Source organism: Trachemys scripta, chromosome 2 (genome assembly GCF_013100865.1).
Source record: "Trachemys scripta elegans isolate TJP31775 chromosome 2, CAS_Tse_1.0, whole genome shotgun sequence".
Taxonomy (NCBI): Eukaryota; Metazoa; Chordata; order Testudines; family Emydidae; genus Trachemys; species Trachemys scripta.
The window spans coordinates 128,580,283-128,607,774 of NC_048299.1; the positions used below are offsets into that span (position 1 = coordinate 128,580,283).

At 41.6% G+C, this 27,492-nt stretch overlaps 2 long non-coding RNA genes across 3 annotated transcripts in view; one reads left to right on the top strand and one right to left on the bottom strand.

Annotated features, from left to right (window-relative positions):
• The window catches only part of LOC117872781, a 23,029-nt gene extending 6,108 nt beyond the window's left edge, over window positions 1-16,921 (bottom strand). The window contains exon 1 of the long non-coding RNA XR_004644599.1: window positions 16,882-16,921. This is a non-coding gene — a long non-coding RNA (uncharacterized LOC117872781). The remainder of the gene's footprint in view (window positions 1-16,881) is intronic.
• Window positions 1-27,492, top strand: part of LOC117872780 — a 51,624-nt gene that overhangs the window by 8,433 nt on the left and 15,699 nt on the right. The window contains exon 3 of one of the 2 annotated variants that reach the window (XR_004644597.1): window positions 21,300-21,601. The exons of the other annotated variant lie outside the window; for it this stretch is intronic. This is a non-coding gene — a long non-coding RNA (uncharacterized LOC117872780). The remainder of the gene's footprint in view (window positions 1-21,299; window positions 21,602-27,492) is intronic. 2 annotated transcript variants of the gene reach the window in all.

A 27,492-nucleotide genomic window follows, 5' to 3' on the forward strand; every position in this document is an offset into this window, starting at 1 on the left:
TAGAGCATATCAAAAAAGTAGAATTTTGTTAAAAAAAAAAAAAAAATTTCCATTTCACAGCGTTCAAAATGGAACAATTTTTTGTATTTACATACTGAAAGGGTGTTCATTTTTTCAAAATAATTATGAAAAAATGTCAATTGTTTTAAATGTTCATTTCTCCCATTTTGCCACCAAATACAATAAAGATATATAATGTCCATGGTTGATAACACAGACACAGACCCATTTTTCCCTCTTTACTTTTATATTCTTTCCCTCCTTTTCTATTCTACATCAACTTTGGAAAAGTTACACAACTGCAAACTGCAAGAGTTTTATTCTTCCCTTTGCTGCTTTATAACATTTCCAAAGTCCAGGAAACACTGAAATGTTACTGAGTGGATAAAAGGGGAAAAAGAAAAAGAGAAAAAGAAGAAATGGAAAAAACAGACATACCCCGGATTTAGACATTCATACCTACTGCATTCAGTGGCAAAAAAAGATAAGAGGAAAAACAAAAATCCAAAAATTTGAATGTTTTATTTTTCAAAAAGTGAAAAGAAATGAAAATTGTTGTATAGTTTCAGAAAAAAATAATCAAAAAGGATATTTTCCTGCCAAAAAAAATCATTTTTGACAAAATCCTTTTTGGGTGAGACAATTGTATTGATCAAAATAATTTTGACCACTTCTAGCTAATTTTTTACCTTAAAAGTTGTTCTGTTGGATTTATAATAGCCATAGATGGACTATTTTCAGCACCTACAATGTCCCATAACACTATATTGTATCCGTATTTGAGTTCTGGCTCAAAGGGAAGAGTGCTATTTACTGAACCATCAATACCATTTCCTGTAACACATGTGACCCTCCTTCAGTTGCAATCCCAACACAAGGCAGCTTAAGCATTTGAGATCTGACAGGATCACAGTACAAGGTGGATGCCTTGGGCCTCTTGTACAATCTCATCCATTTCTTCTCTATACATTTCCTCTTTCTCAGTAACAGTAATGGCAGTTATTCTCCCAAGGCAAAACTCTTCACATCTTCATTTCCACCCCATCACAAAGCATGCTGTGTTCTGAGTATGTTTTTTATTTTGGTGAGAGCTTCAGATCCTAATTATCATAATAATCAGATGTTTTATGATCCCCAGTCACCTAAAGAGTTCTCATAGATCCCTGTAATAATCCTTTAACAATACTGATACACCATACCCCAGTCCCTTACTCAGTCTCTCCCTCCCTGCACCCTTTGGCTAAAGATATTTAGCTCTTGAAGCCTTTCCTCTTAAAAGACTTTTTAAATCTCCAGATAAACCTAATTACCAAATGGTATCCCCACAGCAATTTTATAATTTCAGCAATTTATCAATTTTATTGTATAGAAAGGTCTTATTTGAGCATATTTTAGCAGTAATACACATCTAACATTTGAATATTTGACATATGTTCCTTCTCTAATGAAACAGAGAATTTTTAAATCAGATTATGGAATCACTCAACCAGGAAATTTTACTAGTTACCATAAAAAAAGCACTCATCACTTCATGACATCACATGGTGGATTCTCCATTACATGAAGTCTTTAAATAAAGATTGGATGTCTTTCTAAAATAGATGCTATAGCTCGGTCAGAAGTTTTCAGTTTGATTAATGGGTGAAGTTTTATGGCCTACATTATGCAGGAGGTAAAAGTAGATGATCATAATGGACCCTTCTGGACTTAAATTCTGTGAATTATATAATGACTTTTAAAAGCCACACCCTATCCCCAACCTCTACTTGCCACTTAGCTTCCTTAGTATTCACATAACTTTCAAGTGCTTCCCCACACCTTTGATAAAACCTCTCGGCGTCCTCCACAGATGCAGAAAAAAATGAACTGAAATACCGGCCACACACAAATCCCATTAAAGTCAATGGGAACTGTGGGTGTTCAAAATCTTTGAAGAATTAGGTCCCTAATCTATTTCCCCTCATTGTGAATGTGTGTATGTGGGGTTGGGGTGAGGTATGTTTTAATAATGTAGTGACAAATTGCTACACAAATTCCACCACCTTCATAGAAGAATAGACACCTTTTCAAATAATTTGAGGATTTTCTCTACAATTCCTAATACAGGGAAATGAAAATGTAGGGCAGGGGAGGGAAGATTTTTTTTCTGTATGTCCAATGCTGTGTGAAATTCAGTTTGTTTGATGTACATTCCCCCCCAAATCAGCCTTTTGGCATGAGGTTCAACCTTCTCAAATGTAGCTTTATTCACAGTTTCATACAAAAAGTGACTTTTTCATAGAAATCATGTGAAAACAAAATGTCTATTTTTACTGCAAAGAGTTTTTTGCTAGAAAAATGCATCCATTTTTCCATATGCTCACTGAAAACTGTCTCATTTTCACATGAAAATTGGCTTTTTCTCTTGACAATTTTGCATTACTTACTGTAGCAAGTCACGTTTGAGTCCATAACAAAACACAAAAATCCTTGGGCCTGATTCTCCACTGTCTTGTACCTCATACAGTCATTTTATACTTGTGCAAAATACATATAAAATGTTAGCATTCTGTTGAACTAAGTTTCTCCTGCTGAAGGGAGCTATCAAAGATGGCATTCATCCCTTCTGATTTGGTATAAGGCAGTTCCTACATGGAGGATACAAGGGCAAATCTTACACAGATTCAAGGTGGCTAGCATGCCTGCATTCAGCTATTGGCATGTCAATCAGCCCAGAACAACTTGTGGATGCATAGTCAACGGAGTGCTCTAGTGTAGACAAGCCCCTGAAAAGAGGTACCTTGACATCATCTCCTTTCCTAGACTCCCTGAGGGTATGTCTACACTACGAAATTAGGTCGAATTTATAGAAGCCGGTTTTGTAGAAATCAGTTGTATACAGCCAATTGTGTGTGTCCCCACATAAAATGCTCTGAGTGCATTAAGTCGGTGGACCACGTCCACAGTACCGAGGCTAGCGTCGACTTCCGGAGTATTGCACTATGGGTAGCTATCCCACAGTTCCCGCAGTCTCCGCTGCCCATTGGAATTCTGGGTTGAGATCCCAATGCCTGAATGATGCAAAACAGTGTCGCGTAGAGTTCTGGGTACATGTCGTCAGGCCCCTCCCCCTCCGTCAGAGCAATGGCAGACAATCAATTTGCTAATTTTTACCTGGGTTACCTGTGCAGACAACATACCATGGCAAGCATGGAGCCCGCTCAGCTCAGCTCACCGTCACCATATGTCATCTGGGTGCCGGCAGATGTAGTACTGCATTGCTACACAGCAGCATCTAACTAATTGCCTTTTGGCAGTAGACAGTGCAGTATGACTGGTAGCTTTCATCGGCGATCTGGGTGCTGGCAGACGTGGGGTTGGCAGACGTGGGGCTGCATTGCTACACAGCAGCAGCCCCTTGCTTTTTGGCAGTAGATGGTGTATTAAGACTAATATCCATCGTCGTCATATTGCAGTTCAATCATGGGCACCTGGGCAGACATGCTCAGTCCTATCGAACCGTCTTGACAACGATGGCTATCAGACTTAATACACTATTTTCTGCCAAGCACCCAGAAGATGCCGAGGGCTATCAGTCATGCCGCACCATCGGCTGCCAGCTTAAGATGTAAAAAATAGATGGACCAGATTTGTTCTGTATTCATTTGCTTCCCCCTCTCTCCGTGAAATCAACGGCCTGCTAAACCCAGGCTTTTGAGTTCAATCTTTGGGGGGGCCATTCTGTGTGACAGTTGTTTGTGTTTCTCCCAGATGCACAGCCACCTTTGTTGATTTTAATTCCCTGTACCTGTACGCCATGTCGTCACTTGCCCCTCCCTCCCTCCGTCAGATACTAGTTTCACACCTTTTTTCAGACCAGACGCCATAGCACTGGGATTATGGAGCCCGCTCAGATCACCGCAGCAATTATGAGCACTATGAACACCACGCGCATTGTCCTGGAGTATATGCAGAGTCAGGACATGCCAAAGTAAAACCAGGACCAGCCGAGGAGGCGATTGCAGCACGGCGACGAGATTGATGAGGAAATTAACATGGACATAAACCTCTCACAAAGTACAGGTCCCAGGAATGTGCAAATCATGGTGTTACTGGGGCAGGTTCATGCCGTGGAACGCCGATTCTGGGCACGGGAAACAAGCACAGACTGGTGGGACCGCATCGTGCTGCAGGTGTGGGATGATTCCCAGTGGCTCCGAAACTTTCGCATGCGTAAGGGCACTTTCATGGAACTTTGTGACTTGCTTTCCCCTGCCCTGAAGCGCCAGAATACCAGGATGAGAGCAGCCCTCACAGTTGAGAAGCGAGTGGCAATAGCCCTGTGGAAGCTTGCAACGCCAGACAGCTACCGGTCAGTCGGGAATCAATTTGGATTGGGCAAATCTACTGTGGGGGCTGCTGTGATCCAAGTTGCCAGGGCAATCAAAGACCTGCTGATATCAAGGATAGTGACTCTGGGAAACATGCAGGCCATAGTGGATGGCTTTGCTGCAATGGGATTCCCAAACTGTGGTGGGGCGACAGACGGAACCCATATCCCTATCTTGTCACCAGAGCACCAAGCCACCGAGTACATAAACCGCAAGGGGTACTTTTCAATGCTACTGCAAGCCCTGGTGGATCAAAAGGGACGTTTCACCAACATCAACGTGGGATGGCCGGGAAAGGTATATGATGCTCGCGTATTCAGGCACTCTGGTCTGTTTCGAAAGCTGGAGGAAGGGACTTTCTTCCTGGACCAGAAAATAACTGTTGGGGATGTTGAAATGCCTAACGTGATCCTTTGGGATCCAGCCTACCCCTTAATGCCATGGCTCATGAAGCCGTACACAGGCAGCCTGGACAGGAGTCAGGACCTGTTCAACTATAGGCTGAGCAAGTGCTGAATGGTGGTGGAATGTGCATTTAGTCATTTAAAAGCACGCTGGCGCAGCTTACTGACTCACTCAAACCTCAGCAAAAAGAATATCCCCATTGTTATTGCTGCTTGCTTTGCGCTCCACAATATCTGTGAGAGTAAGGGGGAGACATTTATGGCAGGGTGGGAGGTTGAGGCAAATCGCCTGGTCGCTGATTACGTGCAGCCAGACACCAGGGCGGTTAGAAGAGTGCAGCAGGGCGCGGTGCGCATCAGAGAAGCTTTGAAAACGAGTTTTGTGACTGGCCAGGCTACAGAGTGAAACTTCTGTTTGTTTCTCCTTGATGAACCCTCCGCCCCTCCCACCCAGTTCACTGAACTTCCCTGTAAACCAACCACCCCACCCTTCCCTCCCCCGCTTCGAGCACCGCTTGCAGAGGCAATAAAGTCATTGTTACTTCTCATTCATGCAATCTTTATTAATTCATCACACAACTAGGATAACAAAGAGCGATAAGTATCAGGGGGTAGCCGTGTTAGTCTGTATCTACAAAAACAACAAGGAGTCTGGTGACACCTTAAAGACTAACAGATTTATTTGGGCATAAGCTTTCGTGAGTAAAAACCTCACTTCTTCGGATGCATAGAGTGAAAGTTACAGATGCAGGCATTATATACTGACACATGGAGAGCAGGGAGTTACTTCGCAAGTGGAGAACCAGTGTTGACAGACCAAAGAGTGATAAGGAATGGATGTTGTCTGCATGCCAGCAAACACCGGGACCATATGCTGCCATGCTTTGTTATGCAATGATTCCAGACTACGTGCTACTGGCCTGGCGTGGTAAAGTGTCCTACCATGGTGGACGGGATAAGGCAGCCCTCCCCAGAAACCTTTTGCAAAGGCTTTGGGAGTACATGAAGGAGAGCTTTCTGGAGATGTCCCTGGAGGATTTCCGCTCCATCCCCATACATGTTGTCAAGGCTGTACCCCACTTTGAACTTTAGGGTACAAATGTAGGGGCCTGCATGAAAACTTCTAAGCTTAACTATCAGCTTCGGTCTGGTCCGCTGCCACCATCCCAATGGATTCCCTCCCCTGGGAAGCCTTGAGAAACCTTTCACCAATTCCCTGGTGAATACAGATCCAAACCCCTTGGATCTTAAAACAAGGAGAAATTAACCATTCCCCTCCTTCCTCCCACCAACTCTTGGTGAATACAGTTCCAACCCCCTTGGATCTAAAACAAGGAAAAAAATCAATCAGGTTCTTAAAAAGAAGGTTTTTAATTAAAGAAAAAGGTAAAAATCATCTCTGTAAAATCAGTATGGAAAATAACTTTACAGGGTAATCAAACTTAAAGAGCTCAGAGGACTCCCCTCTAGTCTTAGGTTCAAAGTACAGCAAACCAAGATAAACACTCTAGTAAAAGTTGAGAAAACAAAGTAAAACTAAGACGCCTTGCCTGGCTATTTACTTACAAGTTTGAAATAGGAGAGACTTGTTTAGAAAGATGTGGAGAACCTGGATTGATGTCTGGTCCCTCTCAGTCCCAAGAGCCAACGAACTCTCAAACAAAGAGCACAAACAAAAGCCTTCCCCCCGCCCCCAAGATTTGAAAGTATCTTGTCCCCTTATTGGTCCTTTGGGTCAGATGCCAGCTAGGCTACCTGAGCTTCTTAACCCTTTACAGGGAAAAGGATTTTGGAGTCTCTGGCCAGGAGGGATTTTATAGTACTGTACACAGGACAGCTGTTACCCTTCCCTTTATAGTTATGACACATGTTAACAGACTTTTCCAGTAGCTGTACTGCCCGCGATTGCCAGGGCAAATTAATCATTAAACACGCTTGCTTTTAAACCATGTGTAATATTTACAAAGGTACACTCACCAGAGGCCCCTTGTGTGCCCTCAGGGTCTGGGAGCACGCCTTGGGTGAGTTCGGGGGTTACTGGTTCCAGGTCCAGGGTGATAAACATATCCTGGCTGTTGGGGAAACTGGTTTCTCCGCTTCCTTGCTGTGAGATATCTTCATTGTCTTCATCCTCATCTTCCTCGTACACTGAACCCGCTTCCTTGTTGCGTGATTCTCCATTGATGGAGTCAAAGCACACGGTTGGGGTAGTGGTGGCTGCACCCCCTAGCATCGCATGCAGCTCACCGTAGAAGCGGCATATTTGTGGCTCTGCCCTGGACCTTCCGTTTGCCTCTCTGGCTTTGTGATAAGCTTGCCTTAGCTCCTTAATTTTCACGTGGCACTGCTGTGCGTCCCTGTTATGGCCTCTGTCCTTCATGGCCTTGGAGACCTTTTCTAATATTTTGCCATTTCATTTACTGCTACGGAGTTCAGCTAGCACTGATTCATCTCCCCATATGGCAAGCAGATCCCGTACCTCCTGTTCGGTCCATGATGGAGCTCTTTTGCGATCCTGGGACTCCATCACCGTTACCTGTGCTGATGAGCTCTGCGTGGTCACCTGTGCTCTCCACACTGGGCAAACAGGAAATGAAATTCAAACGTTAGCGGGGCTTTTCCTGTCTACCTGGTCAGTGCATCTAAGTTGAGAGTGCTGTCCAGAGCGGTCACAATGACGCACTGTGGGACAGCTCCCGGAGGCCAATAACGTCGAATTCCATTCACACTACCCCAATTCCGACCCACTAAGGCCAATTTTATCGCTAAACCCCTCGTCGGAGGTGGAGTAAAGAAACCGGTTTAAAGGGCCCTTTAAGTCGAAAAAAGGGACTTAGCCGTGTGAACGTGTCCAGGCTTAATTCGATTTAACGCTGCTAAATTCGACCTAAACTCGTAGTGTAGACCAGGCCTGAAGCATGTAAGAATAAATACATAATCCATAACTTTAGAGATCTCAGAGCTACTTACTTTCTCTAAGTCTGTAGGGAATGGAGTTGTTTCAAAATCAAAAAAAGGTGACTGTAACAGGGCTGCCTTAGTCCTGCCTCTGTCTCAGTCCACAAATTACAGAGCGACCCTTTTGCTGGTTCAACACCCTGGGCAGTTTATTTACAGTTACATCCCATCACCTTCACATCCTACCTAAGACTTTTCCCAAGCAGAGGAGAGCAATTTCACTCTCCCTCTTACTACCTACTTCCCCCTATGTTCTTCCTTTCTGTGCCTATTTGTGGGATTTTGGCTAATGGCTTAATTGGCCTTTCTGCCCTGCCCCGCCAACTAATTAGGCACAGCCTTGCATAGTCAGCTCCAATCTGCTTTGCCTGATTTGGACTGCTGTGAAGAGTGCTGACTCAGGCCTTTGTACCTACTACTCTGTCACAGTGACTAAGGTGCTGTGCTCCAACAAATTTAGTACCTAATTTATATGCCACTCTTTCACCTCTTCTTTCCTCACTCCCTCCAATGCCACAACCTACTTTGACCTTTGGTTTTCTACACACTTCAGCTATCCCATTCAGAATGATATTGTGACATACTGAACTGCAAATTATATTTCATTTCAGCATTTCAAATCTCTCACATACAAAATATAGGTATTTCAGATAACTCACTGATGTGAATTCCCATGTTTTCTTGGGGTTTGCTTTTCAAAGTGAGCCTAATGGAGGTCTTATGGTTTGCTTTGAAGAGGCAACTGTACAAAAAGTTCTGGAAGTCTAGCTTGTGAGTTAACATGTCTGTTTATCCAAGTTTGCTGGTGGAGTGAACAGTGTGCTTCAGATCTTCTTCATATCCCCAGTACCTGTCCCTTTTCTGGCCCACCCTTCTGGCAGATGAGTGATTCTCTTGAAGCAAATGTCAGTGCTGATTTGAGGATTTGCCACCTCTTAGACAAATGAATTTTTTTGCAGTCCAAAGTGCACGAAGCCTATAATTGCTATAGTACAATAGGTTGCTTTCAGGAGGCAGGCAAGTACTGTTATGATTCACAACAGAAGAAATATATCTGTGTTTACAGTCTCTCTCAGTCATAAAAAGGGGATTGTTTTATTGAAAAGTGATAAATATACACTGTATATCTCTATATGTATATACACTCACAAACACATACATATACTGGAATATATATTCCAATATTTATATATGTTGAAGAGAGGAGGTATGTTTTAAATTGTCACATCAAATGACAATGGCATATAGATACATATATAACCAGAGGACACCATAGCAGAGGAAACTGCTAGCCAATAAGGCCATTATATCTAGATTTCAAATAGTACTTTATTCATAAAATTGGGCCCATTTATAATCTATTCTCCTCCTTAAAATTAAATCCAGAACTTTGTTAAAATGGCAGGTGTGATGGGCTGTCCCCCTTTAAGGTGCCACTTGATGTACTGGGATACCATTGAGACAGCCTGTTCCGCTAGCCTGAGCCCCTTTTACCCTGTCTTGCTGAGCCAGGCTCTTAAGCACACACACAGGCAGGGCCACAACCAGCTGCAGAAAGGCACACACACTGAAATCAGCTCTGGGAAGACTCAGCTTAAGGGACTTGCCTCAGCACTCAGGTGTCCACCTCCCTTGGAGGGCAGACCCAAAGGTATATTGTCTTGTGCTACAGATATAAAGATCTGCACAATGCAAGCTCATAAGAATTCGCCCTCAATGTGAAGTATGCACAGCTTCTCGCCCCCCACCCCCAGTTAGAAATTGCACAAACTGGGTTTAATAATAAACAAAAACAAGTTTGTTAACTATAAAATGCAGATATTAAGTAAATATCAGGGATAGCAAACAGAACAAAGCAGATTACTAAGCAAATAAAACAAAACAGGCATACCAAGCTTAAGATCTTAAAGAGACTGGTTTCAAGAAATAATTTCTCACCCTAAATGTTCTTTTAGGCACGTTGCAGAGTTTCTATAGCTTAGAGTTCCAGTTATCTCTTCTTATAGACTGGACCTAAGTCTCAGTCTGGACTCACCCCTGACTTTTCCCTCAGGTTAGTTTCTTTGTCTCTTCAGGTATTTTCAGCAGTCTTTCTTCTTGGGTAGGCAATGGAGGAGAGTCCAGTTTGCCTTACTCCCCAGCCTTAAATACGATTTACATAGGGCGGAAATCTTTTGTTTCCCAAACTTGATTTCCCCCTCTTGTTAGTGGAAAATTAATGAGCGAGCGCTGAGAGAATGTGGAATCAGTCAATGCTACGCTTGGCTGATGTGGCAACTCATGGTGTCAGATGCCATAAGGTAGTCAAGGGACATCTACATAGAACACATCCCTGGACATCGGCAATACCAGGAGGGATGAGCTGGACTGCCGATGAGAAGCTCAGTCAGGAAATACTTTCCTCATGGATTGTATTTTCTAAATGGACAACCAACCTAATTCTCAATTACTGAGGGACAATCTCCACAATTTCCACAACCAAATCTCTGTACAACTTTTCATGAGTGATGTACCTAAGTATTCGGATTCTAATATATAAACCATATTGTTAAATCTATTCACCTAAATTTGATTAATTGCTGATTATGTAGTCTATGTATCATATGACTTTTAAAAACTAATTTTATATTTGTGAATAATCTAAGCACTATACCCAAATGTACAGACACTCTTTTCCCAACCTATGTATTATATATATTTTTTTAACATTAGCTTTAATAAAATTTTTAAAACCAAGTGGAAAGATCACTTGACCTAGTGTCACAGCTACGTCCCAGGATGACTCTCAGGAAGAAGAGAGATTAGTATCTTCACAGTCTTGTTGTTTATTCCTAATGGCCCATCAAGGCTGATGGCCTGTTGTCTGGTGGGTGCTTCCCAAATACACACACAGTTGTAATTGTTACATAGTCAGTATTCCTATCTTTAGATACAGCAATGATATGTGCATACAAATTGGATAATCACATTCAGTAACTTATAACCTTTCCAATGACACCTTACAAGACCCATTTTGCATACAATATATATCAGTTATGCCATATCCATATCATAAGCATATTTCCATAAATAATATGGAGTGTCATGCCAGAGCAGGTATACTTAATTTTTTTAAAGTGTTTGTAGCAGAGAAAATAATTCTAATTGAAATGCTGGCTTGATACTGATTAGCTGGAAACAATACCGATTTCTAAATTCAACTACAATATACATTTTAAAAGTGAAGGTGCTAACTAGCATAGAAGATATGCTAGTAGCTTATTACTCTTGTAGAAGTCTTTTCAAACCTGGCTGTAGTCACAATCAAACAGGAGCTTGGTGGCATCAGTCTTACCACTGGGACCTATTTATTCACATAACAAGCCTGATGTAATCCCATTTAAGTCAGTAGGTATCTTTCCATAATTTCAGTGGGCTGTGTAAGACCCACATAAATCACTACAAATCTGTCAGAGGCATAGGATTGATATAGGAAGTGAGTTACAACTCAGTACTGAGGTGCATTTGAGAGGTGCGTGTAAACAGTATTTGCCTGTGCTGCCCCTGTTTCTAGCATGATTTATGTCTCATTTTTTCTTGAAAACTAGAATTTACATCATAGTATTGTTGAGGCATGGAATACAGTCTTAATACATTTATGTATTACATAAATTAAGACAAATTGTATAATATGTATAAGGTGTGCATACAATGTACATTAAAATACAGAACAATACATCTCTAACATAACATTTGATATTTATTTAATAAAGCATAGCCCAAGGCTGTATGAGCAAGCAGTATATCATTAGAGAGCTGGCATTTTGTTCCATTATTTTAAAATATTATCACGGCTGCTTTGATGATAGATTACTGACCAGAAGCAGTACTGATTCACTCCACAGACCAAAAGATCTGAATTCTACCCTGATTTACACACACCACCAGTGTCCCAGGTGTAAATGAAGACAGAATCTGACCCAATGTTTGTAAATAGCATTAATGTATGTTGCTGATTGGCAATGTGTATACTAATTATAAATAATTTATTTTGAGGGCAGTAGCACTAAGGATAACAAAGACTGTAATTTTAATTTTTAAGTCACTGCCTCTATGCACACTATCAATTTAATCAATAATAATACCTAGCTCTTAAATTTGGAGAAGATGAGAACATTTATAAAATGTAATATAACTTGCCAATAATTTTCCTTGAAGTTATTGAAAGAAGATGTATGTTTGAATCAGACCTATTCCCAGATCTGTTGTTAAATGAATGGATCACTTCACGTGAAATTGCACAACTACTATCTGTAGTCTGTAACCTATCATTTAAATCAGCTTCTGTACCAAATGACTGGAGGATAGCTAATGTGATGCCAATTTTTAAAAAGGGCTCCAGAGGTGATCCCGGCAATTATAGGCCAGTATAAGCCTGACTTCAGTACCGGGAAAACTGATTGAAACTATAGTAAAGAACAAAATTGTCAGACACGTAGATGAACATAATTTGTTGGGGAAGAGTCAACATGATTTTTATTTACGGAAATCATGCCTCACCAATCTACTAGAATTCTTTGAGGAGGTCAACAAGCATGAGGACAAGGGGGATCTAGTGGATATAGTGTAATTAGATCTTCAGAAAGCCTTTGACAAGGTCATAAGAACATAAGAACGGCCCTACCTGGTCAGACCAAAGGTCCATCTAGCCCAGTATCCTGTTTACCGACAATGGCCAATGCCAGGTGCCCCGAGGGAGTGGACCAACAGGCAATGATCAAGTGATCTCTCTCCTGCCATCCATCTCCATCCTCTGACAAACAGAGGCTAGGGACACCATTCCTTACCCATCCTGGCTAATAGCCATTAATGGACTTAACCACCATGAATTTATCCAGTTCTCTTTTAAATGCTGTTATAGTCCTAGCCTTCACAACCTCCTCAGGTAAGGAGATCCACAAGTTGACTGTATGCTGCGTGAAGAAGAACTTCCTTGTATTTGTTTTAAACCTGCTGCCTATTAATTTCATTTGGTGACCCCTAGTTCTTGTATTATGGGAATAAGTAAATAACTTCTCCTTATCCACTTTCTCCACATCACTCATGATTTTATATACCTCTATCATATCCCCCCTTAGTCTCCTCTTTTCCAAGCTGAAGAGTCCTAAACTCTTTAATCTCTCCTCATATGGGACCCGTTCCAAACCCCTAATCATTTTAGTTGCCCTTTTCTGAACCTTTTCTAGTGCCAGTATATCTTTTTCGAGATGAGGAGACCACATCTGTACGCAGTATTCGAGATGTGGGCGTACCATCGATTTATAGAAGGGCAATAATATATTCTTAGTCTTATTCTCTATCCCCTTTTTAATGTTTCCTAACATTCTGTTTGCTTTTTTGACCGCTTCTGCACACTGCGTGGACATCTTCAGAGAACTATCCACGATGACTCCAAGATCTTTTTCCTGATTTGTTGTAGCTAAATTAGCCCCCATCATATTGTATGTATAGCTGGGGTTATTTTTTCCAATGTGCATTACTTTACGTTTATCCACATTAAATTTCATTTGCCCCATTTCGTTGCCCAATCACTTAGCTTTGTGACATCTTTTTGAAGTTCATCACAGTCTGCTTTGGTCTTAACTATCTTGAGCAGTTTAGTACCGTCTGCAAACTTTGCCATCTCACTGTTTAACTCTTTCTCCAGATCATTTATAAATAAGTTGAATAGGATTGGTCCGAGGATTGACCCTTAGGGAACACCACTAGTTACCCCTCTCCATTCTGAGAATTTACCATTAATTCCTACCCTTTGTTCCCTGTCTTTTAACCAGTTCTCAATCCATGAAATGACCTTTCCTTTTATCCCTTGACAACTTAATTTACGTAAGAGCCTTTGGTGAGGGACCTTGTCAAATGCTTTCTGGAAATCTAAGTACACTATGTCCACTGGATCCCCCTTGTCCACATGTTTGTTGACCCATTCAAAGAACTCTAATAGATTAGTAAGACACGATTTCCTTTTACAGAAACCATGTTGACTATTGCTCAACAGTTTGTTTTTCTATGTGTCTGACAATTTTATTCTTAACTATTGTTTCGACTAATTTGCCTGGTACCGACGTTAGACTTACCGGTCTGTAATTGCCAGGATCACCTCTAGAGCCCTTTTTAAATATTGGCGTTACATTAGCTAACTTCCAGTCATTGGGTACAGAAGCCGATTTAAAGGGCAGGTTACAAACCTCAGTTAATAGTTCCGTAACTTCACATTTGAGTTCTTTCAGAACTCTTGGGTGAATGCCATCTGGTCTCGGTGACTTGTTAATGTTAATTTTATCAATTGATTCCAAAACCTCCTCTAGTGACACTTCAATCTGTGACAGTTCCTCAGATTTGTCACCTACAAAAGCTGGCTCAGGTTTGGGAATCTCCATAACATCTTCAGCCGTGAAGACTGAAGCAAAGAATCCATTTAGTTTCTCCGCAATTACTTTATCGTCTTTAAGCGCTCCTTTTGTATCTTGATCATCAAGGGGGCCCACTGGTTGTTTAGCAGGCTTCCTGCTTCTGATATACTTAAAAAACATTTTATTACCTTTGGAGTTTTTGGCTAGCCGTTCTTCAAACTCCACTTTTGCTTTTCTTATTACATTTTTGCACTTAATCTGGCAGTGTTTATGCTCCTTTCTATTTGCCTCACTAGGATTTGACTTCCACTTTTTAAAGGAAGTCTTTTTATCTCTCACTGCTTCTTTTACATGGTTGTCGAGCCACGGTGGCTCTTTTTTAGTTCTTTTAGTGTGTTTCTTAATTTGGGGTATACGTTGAAGTTGGGCCTCTATTATGGTGTCTTTAAAAAGCGCCCATGCAGCTTGCAGGGATTTCACTTTAGTCACTGTACTTTTTAACTTCTGTTTAACTAACCCCCTCTTTTGCATAGTTCCACCTTTTGAAATTAAATGCCACAGTGTTGAGCTGTTGAGATGTTCTTCCCACCACAGGGATGTTGAATGGTATTGTATTATGGTCACTATTTCCAAGCAGTCCTGTTATAGTTACCTCTTGGACCAGCTCCTGCGCTCCACTCAGGACTAAATCTAGAATTGCCTCTCCCCTTGTGGGTTCCCGTATCAGCTGCTCCATAAAGCAATCATTTAACGTATTGAGAAATTTTATCTCTGCATTTCGTCCTGAAGTGAAATGTTCCCAGTCAATATGGGGATAATTGAAATCCCCCACTATTATTGGGTTCTTAATTTTGATAGCCTCTCTAATTTCCCTTAGCATTTCATCATCACGATCACTGTCCTGGTCAGGTGGTCTATAATAGATCCCTAATGTTATATTCTTATTAGAGCATGAAATTTCTAACCATAGAGATTCTATGGAACATGTGGATTCACTTAAGATTTTTACTTCATTTGATTCTACATTTTCTTTCACATATAGTGCCACTCCTTCCCACCCCCCGCACGACCTGTTCTGTCCTTCTGATATATTTTGTACCCCGGAATGATTGTGTTCCATTGATTGCTCTCAGTCCACCAGGTTTCTGTGATGCTTATTATATCAATATCCTCCTTTATAACGAGGCACTCTAGTTCACCCATCTTATTATTTAGACTTCTAGCATTTGTGTACAAACACTTTAAAAACTTGTCACTGTTTATTTGTCTGCCCTTTTCTGTGTGTCCAATTCTTTATGTGAATGTTTATCATCTGATCTGGCCCTTACATTATCCTCCTCCATCCTCTGCTCCTGACTATAACCTGGAGCTTCTCTATCAATAGACTCTCCCCTAAGAGAAGTCTCTGTCTGATCCACATGCTCCTCTGCAGCAGTCAGCTTTCCCCCATCTCCTAGTTTAAAAACTGCTCTACAACCTTTTTAATGTTTAGTGCCAGCAGTCTGATTCCACTTTGGTTTAGGTGGAGCTCATCTCTCATGTATAGGCTCCCCTCATCCCAAAAGTTTCCCCAGTTCCTAATGAATGTAAACCCCTCCTCTGTACACCATCGTCTCATCCACGCATTGAGACTCTGAAGCTCTGCCTGCCTACCTGGCCCTGCGTGTGGAACTGGGAGCATTTCTGAGAATGCCACCATAGAGGTCCTGGATTTCAGTCTCTTCCCTACCAACCTAAATTTGGCCTCCAGGACATCTCTCCTACCCTTCCCTATGTCATTGGTACTTACATGTACCATGACCACCAGCTCCTCCCCAGCACTACACATAAGTCTGTCTAGATGCCTCAAGAGATCCGCAACCTTCGCATCAGGCAGGCAAGTCACCATGCGGTTCTCCCGGTCATCACAAACCCAGCTATCTATGTTTCTAATGATCGAATCTCCCATTACTAACACCTGCCTTTTCCTAGCAACTGGAGTTCCCTCCCCCGGAGAGGCAACCTCAGTGCGAGAGGTAATCCCAGCACCCTCTGGAAGGAGGGTCCCAACTATGGGAAGGTTTCCCTCTGCTCCCGTTGACTGCTCTGCTTCCCTGGGCCTTTCATCCTCCTCAACAGCACAGGGGCTGTCCGAACAGAGGTGGGACAATTCTACAGTGTCCCGGAAAGCCTCATCAACATACCTCACTGCCTCCCTTAGCTCCTCCAGTTCTGCTACCCTGGCCTCCAAAGTCCATACATGGTCTCTGAGGGCCAGGAGCTCCTTGCACTGAATGCACACATACGCCAACCGCCCACAGGGCAGGTAATCATACATGCTGCACTCAGTGCAATAATCTGGATAGCCTCCACTTTGCAGCTGGACTTCTGCCCGCATTGTCTCCTACTTAATGAAAGGGTTGTTTAAGCAAAAGGTTTTGAATGTAGTTTGGTTTATAGGTTTTAAGGGGAATAAAGGGACCCCCCCCTTGCGAAACTCCCTGTTAGCAGCCCCTGTTCACAAAAGCTCCCTGGTCGCTTGTGCACTGCTTTATAAAGCCCTGGCCTATGTGAATGCCCCGCCCACTGATTAAGGCTCAGCCACTTACCAGAGGCTTCTAGCTTTCAGACCTTCCTTTGAAGCTCACAGCTTCCAACTACCAGCCACAGCACACGGTCCTTCAAACAACCAACCAAACAAACAGACTGACAAACACAAGCTCAGCACACAGCAAGTAACCCCCAAACACAAACAAACACACACCACACACAGTCACTTACCCCAAGAGTGCTGTATTGCTCCTCCTTCACCTGGAGAACTCCCTTGCGAAACTCCCTGTTAGCAGCCCCTGTTCGTAAAAACACGGTCTCTCACCAAACATTCTTAGAGCATGTCTACACTTGCCATTTAAAGCGGAAAAAGTCCCTTTTTTGCACAAAAATCATGGGAGCATCTACACTTGCCAATTATCAGGGGGTAGCCATGTTAGTCTGTATCCACAAAAACAATGAGGAGTCCGGTGGCACCTTAAAGACTAACAGAGTTATTTGGCCATAAGCTTTTGTGGGTAAAAAACCCACTTCTTCAGATGCATCATGAAAGCTTATGCCCAAATAAATCTGTTAGTTTTTAAAGACAGGGAATCTAACATGCTTTATTAATGGTTAACATGCACTCAGGCAATAAAAGGGTTAAGCTTAAGTAACACAAAACAGGAATTAAATGAAATACTGTATAGTGTATGTAGAAGGGGAAAAAAGTCTAGAAATATTTGTGAAGATGAATCTGAATGTTTGAGTGTTCCATTATATGAGGAAACAGAAAAGCTAACAGACAACTGGGACAATAAATCTGTGTCATGCATGTTTCCGGTACACATTCCTCCTGATTTGAGTGCCCCACAAGGTAATGTACAACTGAAGAACTGGAAGAGAAGATTCTCAGGTCCCAGTTAAATCTTTTGTATATCTCATGAGGAATTGGATCAAACCCTAGGATATAATCATAGAATCATAGGACTGCAAGGGTCCTCGAGAGATCATCTAGTCCAATATCCTGCACTCATGGCAGGACCAAGTATTATCTAGACCATCTCTGACAGGTGTTTCTCTAACCTGCTCTTAAAAATCTGTAATGATGGAGATTCCACAATCTCCCTAGGCAAGTGGTGGGCAACCTGCAGCCCACAGGCCGCACGCGGCCCATCAGGGCAAGCCGCCACTTTCCAGAGCTCCCATTGGCCGGGAACTGCGAACCGTGGCCACTGGGAGCTGTAGGTGACCATGGAAATGTAAACAAACGGTCTGGTGGCCTGCCAGCGGCTTTCCCTGACGGGCTGCAGCCACAGGTTGCCCACCGCTGCCCTAGGCAATTTATTACAGTGCTTAACCACCCTGACAGTTAGGAAGTTTTTCCTAATATCCAACCTAAACCTCCCTTTCTGCAATTTAAGCCCATTACTTCTTGTCCTATCCTCAGAGGTTAAGAACAATTCTTCTCCCTCCTGCTTGTAACAACCTTTTATGTACTTGAAAACTGTTATCATATTCCCTCTCAGTCTTCTCTTTTGCAGACTGAACAAACCCAATTTTTTAAATCTTCCCTCATAGGTCATGTTTTTAGACCTTTAATCATTTTTGTTGCTCTTCTCTGGACTTTCATCAATTTGTACACATCTTATCTGAAATGTGGCACTCAAAACTGGACACAATACTCCAGTTAAGGCCTAATCAGCGCAGAGTAGAGTGGAATAATTACTTCTCGTGTCTTACTTACAACACTCCTGCTAATACATCCCAGAATGATGTTTGCTTTTTTGGTAACAGTGTTACACTGTTGACTCATATTTAGTTTTCCTTTCGACAGATCCCTTTCCACAGTACTCCTTCCTTGGCAATCATTTCCCATTTTGTCTGTGTGCAACTGATTGTTCCTTCCTACGTGGAGTACTTTGCATTTGTCCTTATTGAATTTCACCCTCTTTACTTCAGACCATTTCTCCAGTTTGTCCAGATCATTTTAAATTTTAATCCTATCCTCCAAAGCACTTGCAACCCCTCCCAGGTTGGTACCATCTGCAAACTTGATACATGTACTCTTTATACCATTATCTATAACGTTGATGAAGATATTGAACAGAACCAGACCCAGAACTGATTTCTGCAGGACCACACTCGGTATGCCCTTCCAGCATGACTGTGAACCACTGATAACTACTCTCTGGGAATGGTTTTCCAGCCACCACCCACCTCATGGTAGCTCCATCTAGGTTGAATTTCCCTAGTTTGTTCATGAGAAGGTCACGTGAGACACTATCAAAAGCTTTATTAAAGTCAAGATATACTTCATCTACAGCTTCCCCACTATCCACAAGGCTTGTTACCCAGTCAAAGAAAGCTATCAGGTTGGTTTGACATGATTTGTTCTTGACAAATCCATGCTGACTGTTACTTATCAACTTATTATCTTCTAGATTTTGCAAATTGATTGCTTTATTATTTGCTCCATTTTCTTTCTGGGTACAAACCTTAAGCTAACTGGTCTGTAATTCCCCAGGTTGTCTATATTTCCCTTTTTATAGCTTTGCAATATCTTTGCCCTTTTCCAGTCTTTTGTAATCTCGCCCATCTTCCATGACTTTCCAAAAAAATCGCTAATGGCTCAGATATCTCCTCAGACAGCTCCCTGATTACTCTAGGGTGCATTTCATCAGGCCTTGGTGACTTGAAGACATCTAACTTGTCTAAGTAATTTTTAACTTGTTCTTTCCCTATTTTAGCCTCTGATCCTACCTCATTTTCATGTCATTCACTCTGTTAAACATACAGTCACCACCAACCTCTTGGGAAAACCAAAACAAAGAAGTCATTAATCACCTCTGCTATTTCTACATTTTCTGTTATTGCCTCCCCACCCCCCGCCATTGAATAATGGGTCTACCCTGTCCTTGATCTTCCTCTTGCTTCTAGTGTATCTGTAGAATGTTTCTTGTTACCCTTTATGTCTTTAGCTAGTTTAATCTCATTTTGTGCCTTGGCCTTTCTAATTTTGTCCCTACATACTTGTGTTATTTGCTAATATTCATCCTTTGTAATTTGACCTAGTTTCCACTTTCTGTAGGACTCTTTTTTGAGTTACAGATCATTGAAGATCTCCTGGTTAAGCCATTGTGGTCTTTTTCCATAGTTCCTATCTTTCCTACGCAGTGGGATAGTTTGCTCTTGTGCCCTTAATAATGTCTCCTGAAAAACTGCCAACTTGTTTTTCCCCTTAGACTTGCTTCCCATGGGATCTTACCTACCAACTCCCTGAGTTTGCTAAAGTCTGCCTTCTTGAAATCCATTGTCTTTATTTTGCTCTACTCCCTCCTACCATTCCTAAGAATCATGAACTCTATCATTTCATGTTCACTTTCACCCAAGTTGCCTTCCACTTTCAAATTCTCAAAACAGTTCCTCCCTATTTGTCAAAATCAAATCTAGAACAGCCTCTCCCCTAGTAGCTTACTCCACCTTCTGAAATAAAAAAAATTGTCTCTAATACATTCCAAGAACTTGTTGGATAATGTGTGTCCTGCTGTGATATTTTCCCAGCAGATGTCTGGATAGTTGAAGTTGCCCATCACCATCAAGTCTTGTGCTTTGGATGATTTTGTTCGTTGCTTAAATAAATCCTCATCCCCCTCTTCTTCCTGGTTAGATAGTCTGTAGTAGACCGCTACCATCACATCACCCTTGTTTTTACCCTTTTATCCTTACCCACAGACTTTCAACAAGTCTGTCTCCTATTTCCATCTCAACCTCAGTCCAAGTGTATATATTTTTAATATATAAGGCAAATCTCCTCCCTTTTTCCCCTGACTGTCCTTCCTGAGCAAGCTGTACCCTGCTATACCAATATTCCACTCATGCTTTTTATCCCACCTGTTATGTCAACTGTCATAGTTGTATTTATTTACTAGCATTTCGAGTTCTTCCTTCTTATTCCCCATACTTCTCGCATTAGTATGCAGACATCTAAGATACTGTTGATTCCCCACCCAGTTCTGTCTTGTCTTATCCCTTATCCCTGCTGTAACAGCCCACGCTCCCCCGGAAATTATGATCCTTCTCTCAGCTCTCCATGTTTTTGACTTCCTGTGGGCTTTGGTCACCTGCCCTCTTTGAACCTAGTTTAAAGCCCTCCTCATTAGGTTAGCCAGGCTCTATGAAAATAGTCTCTTCCCTTTCTGAATAGGTGGATCCCATCTCTGCTTAGCAGTCCTTCTTGGAAGCTGAAGCCAAAGCCAAAGCCCTCCTGGCGACACCATCCTTGCAGCCAGGCATTCACCTCCAGTATGCATGTGTCTCTGCTTGGGTCCCTACCCTGGACTGGACGGATCAAAGAAAACACCACCTGCTCTCCCAGAAAGCAGAGATTCCAGAAAGCAGAGATTCTACTTCTGCTACATCCGATTAATTTGGGACCTGTAAATCAATTTTACATATTTTGATTTGAATGATTCCAGTACTTGCATTAAAGAAGCTGGTTATTACTAGTGTTGGTATGGTTTATAATGTAACCCCATATTTTAGCATAGTATTTTTAATAGAATCACACATTTAAAATGTGTGATTTCACACTAGTATGGAAAATGTACTGACCAATCTTATTTCTGCATTTGTCAATGCCACTATATTTTGTCATTTTCATTTTATAGGATCTGAGGAGAGCAGGGATTGAAAGGATGGCAGGGAGTTTTTCTACGGAGTCATTGAGAGCAACAGAATAGAAACACTGAGTTATCACCATCTGTTCATCAGAAACTCTTTAACGAGAGGGATACGTGTCATAGAGATTCCCTGACAAATCTAAGAAAGAAGAAAAAGGCAAAGAGGGTTTTCAAGCTTAAGAAGACAGCTTTCAAACTCAGAGTATTAGTTGAACATCATGAAGTAGGGCTGAAAACGAAAAGTGAAAGAGCCAAAGCAGAGAGAAAGAAACAGAGAAGCAAATTCTAGTGTAAGTCTGACAAAACTGTAGAGATGTTTCAGGGAATGATACACTTATTAACAAAACTCAAAGCTATACTTTCTCAGGAGCTGTCAGAAACACTCAGCAATATGGATCTACGTTTGAATCGGAGTCCTATATATATCATGAAATATATTGTCTGTCCATTTTACAATAACTGAATATGGGATATTTCTTGTGGACGAGTCTTTGAAATTCCGGATAACAAATATTTCAGAGGAATTCTATTGTAATGCAAGCATAGCTAACTCACAGGGCCGCCCGGGAGAGCGGGGGGGCAAGTGGGGCAATTTGCCCCAGGGCCCGGGTCTTGCAGGGGCCCCGCAAGCCCTGGCCCGGCGCCAGTCCGGGTCTTTGGCAGCATTTCGGCGACGTGTCCTTCAATGCTGCCGAAGACGCAGAGCGAGTGAAGGACCCCCTGCCGCCGAAATGCCACCGAAGACCCGGACCACCGCCAGCTGAGTACAAGCACCGCAGCTCCCCCGCTTTGCCCCAGGCCCCCTGAATCTTCTGGGCGGCTCTGCTAACTCATTACATAGAAGTAAATTAAATATGCTATTCTATGGGGTGTCCGTGTACATTAGATGTATGGATAAAGGTTGCATAATGGTTTCCATTCTTAACCCTTGTGCTTTCAGTCACTTACAACTTTCTGGAACTTACACCTTTCAGCCTGAAAATTGTATAAATAGATTTCTAAGGCAAATTTATTTATTCTTAAAAAGAAAGTCAGCTTAGTTTTGTCTGGATTTTTGTTATTTATACAGAGTTATAACAGGAATATTATTAAGGTATCAACAGCAATAGGAGACTTTAGTGGGGTCATATATGAACTTATTTACAAGATTTTAATCAATATACCCCAAATATGACACTGCTCTACAGCCAAAATGCATCTGAAATAAATGTAGTCAAACTTTACTAATTCTGGGTCACTGAGAACGAAAATGATGCTTAAAATTGTTGATTGGCTCTAGTTTTCAAGATATGCTATTGGGTCAGTATATACGACCCTTGACTTCGGAATGGCGGAGGATAAGTGAGTTATAAAGGGAAGGGATCTCAATTTAAACCAGAAATGACTAAAATACATCTTTGACTGGATCTATGAATAAATCTATGACTGGGTTTGGACAGTACTTGCTTTTTAGGCAAAACAATGAATGATGCAATCTGAAGCTGGTATTGCGGCATACATGATATGAATTGCATCATGTTATTCCTAGAAGTCATGGATGATGCAATCATAACGAAGCTTACATCACTCTGCTGAACAAATTGCCCTATATCAGCTCTAGAAATCATACAGTGTTGTGCTCTCTTATTTGTCAGTGTTTGATTTTGCAAAGGGACACATTTCTCTTTAGCCAAAGTGAGCGGAGATGCCTCGTACTTGTTTGAACAGTGCAGATAACTTCTGCTATGTTTGTGGTGAAGTGACTCTTGCATCACAAAAGCGCTGCATAACCACTATGGTTAAGAAAGCCTATCACCTTTATTTTGGCTGCAAAATTGGAGAGCGGGACAAGAGGTGGGCCCCACACATATGCTGCAACACTTGTGCAACAAATCTTCGCCAGTGGTTGAACAGGAAAAGGAAATCTATGCCTTTTGCAATGCCAATGATTTGGAGAGAGCCAAAAGATCATACCAGCAATTGTTACTTCTGCATGGTGCCTCCAGTTGGGAAAGGTGTGTCAAAGAAGAAAAAGTGGACTGTGCATTATCCAAACATTCCATCAGCTATACGCCCAGTACCCCACAGAGAAGGACTGCCGGTTCCTGATGCACCAGAATCATTCTCACTTGAGTCAGACGAGGAAGAGGAAGAGGATGACACTTCTGGTCCTGAACCGTCAATGTCACAGGACCCACATTTTCTCCCATCCTCCTCCTCTGAACCACACCTCATAACACAAGGTGAACTGAATGACCTTGTCAGGGATTTGGAACTACCCAAGAGTAAGGCAGAGCTGTTGGGCTCCAGACTACACCTGCCAAGAGATTCCACTGCTGATGTTAGGGTTTCCATGTTCCGTGACTGTCAAAAGGATCTTGTCCCATTCTTCATCACGGAAGGTGATCTTGTAGCCTGCAACAACATCGATGGTGTGATGGCAGCCCTCAACATCGTTCACAATCCAGATGAGTGGAGACTGTTCATTGATTCATCGAAGACGAGTCTTAAAGCTGTTTTACTGCAGAATGGCAATGTTTTGCCATCAGTTCCAGTTGGTCATGCAGTCCATATGAAGGAAACCTATGACAACATGAAACAACTTTTGAGGTGCATAAACTATGACCAACATCAGTGGCAGCTTTGTGGCGATTTGAAGATTGTTGCTCTCTTGCTTGGTCTGCAGACTGGATACACAAAGTACTGCTGTTTTCTCTGTGAATGGGATAGTCGTGCAAGAGATTCCCACTATATCAAGAAAGATTGGCCACTCCGACAGTCATTGGAGCCTGGGAGGAAAAGTGTTCAGCATCCACCACTTGTTGAATCGAGGAAGATTTTGTTACCACCCTTACACATCAAGCTGGGTCTGATGAAGAACTTTGTCAAGGCCATTGACAAAACACAAGCAGCTTTCAAGTACCTCCGTGGAAAATTTCCAAGGTTAAGTGAAGCTAAGATAAAGGAAGGTGTCTTTGTTGGTCCTCAGATTCGTGAACTTCTTTCAGATGATGCATTTCGCGATGCACTGCATGGCAAGGAAAAGACGGCATGGAAAGCCTTCCAGTTAGTGGCAATACATTTTCTCGGAAACAACAAGGCAGACAACTACAGGTTGTTGGTGGAAAATCTCTTCAAGGCATACAAAAGCTTTGGTTGCAACATGTCACTAAAGATATATTTTTTGCACTCTCATCTAGATTTTTTTTCACCGAACTGCAGAGTAGTGAGCAACGAGCATGGCGAGTGATTGCACCAGGACATTGCAACAATGGAGAAACGCTATCAGGGCAAATGGAGCCCATCAATGGTTGCAGACTGTTGCTGGACAGTGACAAGAGATGCTCCATTTAATGAATACAAGAGACAAGCCAAGAAGCGCCAAGTAGACACTGAATAGGACTAAACTATGTACATAATAGTTTTTTGCCTTTTGTTTCCTAATAAATTTTATTTATATAACCCTTTTGCTGATTTTTAAAGTGTTACATAAATAGGACAGGTGAAATATTATCATGTAAAGCAACCATAAACACATGAAAAGACCCAGGTTTACAATTTATGATTAAAACTCTACTATCTACACAAGATACATAGACATAAAATGTAAAAACTTAAATATCTTAGAAACAGTAGCCAGTTGTTTTAATTGTCATATTTGAATTCAGCACATCAAAATACATAATAAATAGCACGTATTATCTCTAAAGCAGACGACGTCTCAAAAATTGTAGACCAGTGTGATTTATCACTGTTTTTTCATACAATACAAATTCTAATAACCATTTATGATCATTTTATAACTGTACATTGTAGCTAATTAAATATTTCTGTGGTATACGGCCTTTTCAGTTGTCAACTTTTCATCTTTCAGGCTGATATTTTCCATGTTTAGTCTCTGCCCAAGCGTAGGTAGAGACTCAACTGTTTGGTGTATAAAGTTCTCTCACACTGTTTGATTTGTAAAGTTTTAACAAAATATGGTTCTATTATTTTCAAATGTAAATAAATGAAAAAGTATCCTTTGGTAATTATAAATCAGTGTGTGCTACTTCTTTATAAAACTGTTCTAGCATCTCTGCTGGTTGATGTAGGACCTTAAAATCTAGCAAAAAAATAGTTGTTAGGGCAAAACGTGCCTTTTGGTAGTCTGGTGAAGGTTGAAGAGAGAATGGACATTAATATGGCTATTAACAATATCCAAAATAATAACAGTAAAGTTAAAAAAGGATTTTAGAAGGAATTAAGCTTCAGGGTTTAAACCAGTTTCTAGATATTAGGGATTGGGAACAGATTATCTAGTTTGGAGACAGCAGGGTTTCGTGCATCTTCTTCTGAATCAGCTGTGGTCGACCACTGTCAGAAAAAGTAATTGATAGTTTAATCTGGTACGGCAATTCCTAAATTACTTTACATTTTCCTGGGTTATAATGAATTAAGAAAAAACCTAGAGCATGGTCACTATTTTTTAAACTCATGATTATAGAGTTGTTTGTTTTCTTCATTTTCAAACTATCTCCCATTGTTCTTCTGGCTGTGTGCATGGACATATCGAAAAGAAATCTGAGTGGAAAATGTGACTGAACTGTGCCATTTGCACAAAGCCCCTGGGAAAGGGGGCAGCCAAGTGTATTGCCCTTGTAGGACCTCCAGGAGGCATTGTACTCTTCCAGGGCTCCCTGCTTGTGCTGGTGGGAGGAGGAGAATGTATGACATTTTTATTGAGGTTGCAACACAGTACCCCTAGCCGAAAGTATGTTTGTAGGGAGAGCCCCTATTCTGTCCATCCTCAGCTCAGCTGCTCTCAGGGGGAAGCATCTGAGAGAGATGGGTGAAATTTTTCAGACAAATTCTTTATTTGCTGAAAAATGCAGTTTGGGGTCAAACAAAACTGTGAGTTTAATTTGAAGATGCTGATTAATTAAGAGGAAAAATAATTGATAGTGGTGTCTCCCCACCTCCTCTTATAGGCCTGTGATTTGAGCACTGACTGGGCATGTGGGAAACTTCAGTTCAAGTTCCCATTCTGCTGAATTCAGAACAGGGTCTTGGACTTGGGCCTCCTATGTTGTAAATGAGAGCCATAACCACGGGTCTATAGGTATTCTGGGGTTCATCTCTGTCACCCCTTGGAGTAGGAACTGGAATCCACCTATTCCCCCCCTCATAGGTGAGTCCCTTCATCACAGGCTGAAGGGGGATTCTCTCTCTCTCTCTCTTTCTGGCCCAATGAGTATTATGTATAGAAACTGGAAGAGCTTCAACTGAAGAGATTGAGAGAGACCCACCCTTGAAAACCCCCATGTAGATGCCATTATAAAAGAGTGCTTTTGCTTATATAGTTTATTTCTCTTGCTGAAATCAGCATAAGCTCCACCAGCGTGACAGATTTGGAGCTGTTCTGTGAAAATTTATGAATACTGAATGTTGGCTGGACTGTTAGGGTGTTTTCTCTATGACAATTTTGGTAACTCAACAGGAATCTGCCTAGGGGGAAAAAACAGATAGGGAGAAGGAGAATAACACAATATAAGCCACCCCTCTGCAAACACGCGAGTTAACAACAGAGAACACCAAAGCTTGGGGTCTCAGGCTCAATCTTCGATCGTTTGGTTTTGAACAGACATGCCAAAGCACAGAAAAACAAAAGAACTATGGCAGGAAGCAGAAACAGTTGTTAGGGAGCACCAGACTGAGACACCACAGTGCTGAAGAAGTTAAACCCAAGTAGGCAAACAGGGCATGGGTGAGCCTTTGAGGTAAGACAGACATGCGTGCAGACTGTTTGTTGTTTTAAATTTTTTTTCCTGAAATCTTTATTCCTACTGATAAAATAAACAGTACTTTTATGCTAAGATGGCTGTTTGACCAATGATTACTAAAACTGTCCAAAACTCAGGGATGTCTGTTTTGGGGGAAATTTTGATATTTTAACATTTGGGTTTGTTCCAAATATGAACAAACCCACGTTTTTCTAAATTTACCACAAACCAGAAATTCCATACAATCTTCATTTTGGACACACCAACACCTGGTGTTTCTGAAATAAAATATGCACCCTGGGAGCCTGCCAGTTGCTGGGTGAAAATGACACAATGCTTGTCTGTTTCATTACTTATCTCCACTTAATATTTTGTTTCATCATTACATTTCCCATCCATTCTACTAGTCACAGACATCAGAAGGGAAGAATCACAGGGGC